Source organism: Salvia hispanica, chromosome 5, assembly GCF_029641045.1.
Source record: "Salvia hispanica isolate PSC_SH4W2 chromosome 5, Shi_PSC_v1, whole genome shotgun sequence".
In the NCBI taxonomy this organism is placed as follows: domain Eukaryota; kingdom Viridiplantae; phylum Streptophyta; class Magnoliopsida; order Lamiales; family Lamiaceae; genus Salvia; species Salvia hispanica.
In genome coordinates this window covers 15,728,076-15,733,781 of record NC_142696.1, presented here as the reverse complement: position 1 = coordinate 15,733,781, position 5,706 = coordinate 15,728,076, and the positions used below count along the sequence as shown (strand labels likewise).

At 35.6% G+C, this 5,706-nt stretch overlaps 1 pseudogene; it reads right to left on the bottom strand.

The window, feature by feature from the left end:
* Positions 1–3,610: 3,610 nt before the first annotated feature.
* On the bottom strand, positions 3,611–4,881 carry LOC125191167 (large ribosomal subunit protein uL3-like; annotated as a pseudogene).
* Between the last annotated feature and the right edge of the window lie 825 nt (positions 4,882–5,706).

Below are 5,706 nucleotides of genomic sequence, written 5' to 3'. Positions count from 1 at the left end.
CCACATAATCAGAGCCAAAAATTGGCTCTGATACCAATTACTGGGCTTTGGTGCCCCTTGCACAGCGGAAGACTTGTACAACACAAATAAATCAGATACGGATCTATTTGACCGATTATGCGATTAATCAATTCACATGTTAAACAGATAATTGCATGCTAGAACGCAAATAATTCATGCTCAAAGAAAGTAAATCCTAAAACATGAATTCTGCGGTTTAGTGTTACCGATATTGATTCTCCAAAGAATCGTCGATTGCTCGCGCCTTCTCCACATGATGATCTTCAATACTAGACCACGGATCTTCTCTCTGGTTCCTGAACTGTATCTCGATATCAGGGTGGGCTGATCTCATCAAAATACTAGGACTCGAATAAAGAAGACAGAAAAAATCCTTCTCCAATTAGGAGAGAAATTCGAACTCCTCTAGGTAGAGGGGGACGAAAATTATGAGTAATAATAATGAATGATTTCTGTCTCCTTTATTCTCCTATTTATATTAAGTTCCTTTTGGGCCCAGACAGGGATCTATGGAAGGTTTTGGATATAGGCTCGCCCAATTAGCTTTTTACTAATTAAATTGAACCCACAATTTAATACAAGCTTATATTGGAATATTACGAGCAGCCACTACAGAAGTAATATTGAACTCTCCTCATCCAAATCCGAAATTACAAGTAATCCGGGTTTCCACTTTGTTTATTATTTATTTCCCGCGCTTAAGATATAAATGTCCATTAATTAATTAATGTCTGCTATGGACTTAATTAATTAACATCTTATTAATTCCAAGAGTGGACTCAGCAAGAAACATTTATTTATTATTCATAGAGCGATAAAACTCCAACTGGCCAGTTTTCTGAATAATAAAACCTTGTTCGAGCTCCTATTGAGGACATTATCAAACGAGACTCACCTCGCGCACGTTTCAACATAATAGCAATTCTAGCACCGCTAGATATTAATCACCACTACCCAATATATCAGGATTATTGGGTTGTGAAAAACCCGCACCATTTGATAAGTCAAAGTAGTGCATAATCAGTACCGTATGCTCAATGCTAACATATGTAGATTAAGAAATAGTATTTTATCAAGACCTAGTCTTTCAGTAGATAGCATAAAGACATGTCTTGCTGTTAGATCCGTTCAGTGCTATACCACACTAATGTCATCTTATTTCAGTAAGACTTAGAAATAATCGGACTGACATTGCAACCTTTCACGATAGGTAGCCAAAGCCTATCTAGGTTGTGAAATTCTTCTTTTTCTTTTGTGAAATAATCGGACTGACATTGCATAGATCTGACCGTGTTACCTTAAAGTGGACGACGCCCACAACCGGTCTACTAAGCAAAAGACTTAGACTTTGTTTACTTCTTATGCATTTAAATGTTTGTAAAACATCTTATAAATGCACAAGCAAACACAATGTAATAATAATAGTGATTCTATTCGTGCGAGACTGCTCGAATAATACTGAATCGGGTTAAAAGTGGATTGTAGAGTTTTATGTATACAAGCAAGATTCTATTCGTGCGAAACTTGCTCGAAACGTGCTTTTCAGTATACCAAACCTAATAGGGAGATGATTCGCAGGCTTTGATTTGGGACCTCTTGTCGATGGGGCAGCCGGTGGAGGACGGATTGGACCCGATTGTGGCGTACACAGCCGGGGCAGAGATTGAGCAGTTGCAGTGGTCGTCTTCGCAGCCGGATTGGGTAGCGATTTAGTTTTCGAACAAGCTATAGATTCTGAGGGTATGAGTAGAGTAGATGATGATTCTGTTTGTGAATTAGTGGTGCTTTACTGACCATTGTTGGTAGCCAAACAAGGTTTATTTTATACAAACATTGTTCAGTTTTGTTTAGTCTTTCAACTCTAATTGCAGTTTCTTGATTGCACGCCAATAGAAGTTGTCGTCGGTGAAAGCTGTTGACATTTTGCTATAAATTATTGACATTTGATATTCTAGCTAGTGATATATGAATTATAAGTGTTATTTTAGTTGTTGACATTTTAATAAGAGTTGTTGACATTTGATATTCTGCCTATTGATATGTGAATTATAAGTGTTATTTTTTAGTTGTTGACATTTTAATACGAGATGTTGATATTTGATATTCTGGCTATTGATATGTGAATTATAAGTGTTATTTTTTAGTTGTTAACATTTGATATTCTGGCTATTGATATGTGAATTATTAGTGTTATTTGTTAGTTGTTGACATTTTTATAGAGTTGTTGACATTTGATATTCTGGCTATTGATATGTAATTATAAGTGTTATTTTTTAGTTGTTGATATTTTAATACGAGCTTTTGACATTTGATATTCTGGCTATTGATATGTTATAAGTGTTATTTGTTAGTTGTTGACATTTTAATAGAGTTGTTGACATTTGATATTCTGGCTATTGATATGTAATTATAAGTGTTAGTTTTTAGTTGTTGACATTTTAAGGGTTTAGGGTTTAGGTTTTAGGATTAAGTGTTATTTTTTAGTTGTTGACATTTTAATACGAGCTGTTGATATTTGATATTCTGGCTATTTATAAGTGTTATTTTTTAGTTGTTGACATTTTAATACGAGCTGTTGACATTTGATATTATCGGTATTAAAATGTGGATTATAAGTGTTATTTTTTAGTTGTTGATATTTTAATACGAGTTGTTGACATTTAATATTCTCGGTATTGATATGTAAATTATAAGTTTTATTTTTTATTTGTTGACATTTTAATACGAGTTGTTGACATTTGATATTCTCAGTATTTAAATGTGAATTATAAGTGTTATTTTAATACAAGTCATGTCAACTACACTTTCAAACCATGTCAACTATACGTACAAGCCATGTCAACTACACGTACAAGCCATATCGTGTCAACTGCACATATAAGTCATGTCAACTACCGTACATATCGTCTCAACTCCACATACAAGTCATGTCAACTATGGTATATAATATGTCAGCTACACGTACAAGTCATGTCAACAATTATAAGTCATGTCAACTACACTTTCAAGCCATGTCAACTACACGTACAAGCCATGTCAACAACAATTATAAGCCATATCAACTACACTTTCAAACCATGTCAACTACACGTACAAGCCATATCGTATCAACTGCACATACAAGTCATGTCAACTGCACATACAAGCCATTAGCTTCTCTAGTGATTCTGCAACCCTACCATGGACTCTCAACCCTATCCATAACCCCTTCCTCCACCCACAAACACAACAACAGGGGCTTTTGACTATTTTGTAATAATTTGATATTTGAAAATTTTGTATTCTTATGTAAAGTTGATATGATTCAATGACATTTGTTTCCAGCCCAACTTGACTCATTCTTGCTGCCTTATTTCTTTATGTCATGTGTCACAGCATGCAAAGTTGAAAATTCTATGAGATAATTGGGTTAAAAAAACAATTGAAAAGAATGAAAAATCAATCAGAAGATTACAACTCAATACAACAATGTAACTCTCACAAACTATCACGAAAAACAAGTTGAGAAAAAACTAAGCTGTCCAAGACTAGTGCAAAAATAAGCCGACCATTAGATGCCAAATAATGTAATTACTTTTCAGTAAATAATTTATGCCTTGACCCGACCATAATACTTCTGCTTCTCCTCAGTGGTCTAGAAACGTCCATGTCCAAACTTGGATGAGGTATCCACAAACTTCAGCTTGATCTCCTCGAGGGCAACACGAGATGTCTGTTTGAGGAGAGATTGACGAAGAGTCACAACCCTTTTCTTAGGACCCACACACCCGCCTTTGATCATCAAGTAATCATCCTTTACTACACCATAGTGAGGGAATCCACCCATTGGTGTAATATCTTTCTCAGTCCTGCAATCAATCAACATACAACTCATTAGATAAACGAGAAAAACATAGTATTTCCATACATTAGATTGTACTTGGATGTGTTCATTCACAAACTAACAAATCGTTATTTGTTTAAACTGATATGATCAATTTCAATGGAAAGAATTGACAGATGGAAGTATATATAATGCAAATTGCAAAGATGCTAGTGTTGGAACCTGTCAAACTCAGTAGAGGATGTGTGTTCTTCTTTCCCAACCTTGCCAAGCTTATAGATCTTCTTGTTCAGTTCAGTTCGATGATGGTATCCATTCTGTCCAGCCCTAGCAACTGTGAAGGAAACTCTAGCAGGATGCCTTGCACCAATACAGGCGACCTTACGAAGTCCCCTGTGGGTTTTGCGAGGAAGCCGGGTGACTCCCCAACGTGTAACCACACCTTCATACCCTTTACCCTTTGTGACACCAATAATGTCAATCATCTCATCCTTCTGGAAAACAGCATCAATGGGGACATGTTTCTCAAAGAAACCATATGCAAAATCAACCTTTTGTGCTATAGTCCCACCATTCACTTGTATCTCCATCATGTGTGCCTTCTTTTGCTTCAATCCCTTCATTTTCCTTATCTGTACAATAGTTAATAGCAATAGAAAACTTTAAACTTATAGTCAATTCTGATGAAAAAAATAATTAGTGATAAAATTTCAAAAAAAGGAAATTAGTTTATACCTGAGTGTGAGCCAGGACACGAATGACGCAAGAATATTTCTTCAATTTCTCCAGCTGTGCCTGGGTGTCTTTCTTCCCCTCGTCAGTCTCCAACTTCTTCGAGTATTTGGAAAATGCCTTCTTCTTTGACTTGCACCAATTCTAGTAGAACTTTCTCTTTACCTCCTCACTCAAGTGCTGAGCCCAAACTGTATTCCGGCAGCGAAGACCACGAGGAGTCTTCACATACCCAACGGCACCAACAATTACCATAGGTGGTGTTTCAATCATGGTGACAGCTTCACATGTCTCCTTCTTGTGAAGTTCTGCAATAAATATTTCAATACAGAATATTCACATTTCGTGCTTTCAATAAAACTTTAGCCTAATTCAATACAGAATCTCTGTAATATAATAGAGCATGTCTACCACTGGAATGACAAACAAATTAGAAGTCAATAGGAATGCACATCAATTCAAATATCAATAGATTTGCATTTATGTGAACAAGAAATTATCATGATAGCAACAGAGAGTATACATGATATCAATAAATTCTACATAGAATGTCAACAAATCTGCATTTATGTCAACAGAGTATAATTCACCAACAAAGTACAAAAAAGTCATGTTAATGAAAATCAAACCAAAATACCTTCAACATTCATCGACGTCGACTCTGAATAAGATGAAGAATCCATCAGATAACACCTTAGGCTTTGATTATGAAGTGTACTCGAACCTAAAAATGAAAAAGCAAAAAAAAAAAAAGAACAAATTTGACTGGGCATCAACAAATAAAGCATAAAAACATAGTCGAAGTCGATAAAATCAACCTAAAAACTTCAAATTCAACCAAACTCCATCGAATTAGTCGTCTGTTGTTCGAAAATTCTTCAATTTTCGGATGAAAGACGATTTTGAATGCCGATTTTGAAAATTCATCAACCTGAAGAAGTCGCTTCAACCACCGCCGATTTGGAATGTCGATTCTCTTCGATCGTTGTTTCAGCCGATTCAGCTACAATCGGCGCTTCAGCCGATTCTTTTCTGTTCGCTTTTGCTCTTCGATTTTGAAGGTCTACGAATTGAAATTTGAAGATCAGCAGATTTTTCAGCGAGATTTGCAGGTCTTCGATTTTATGAAG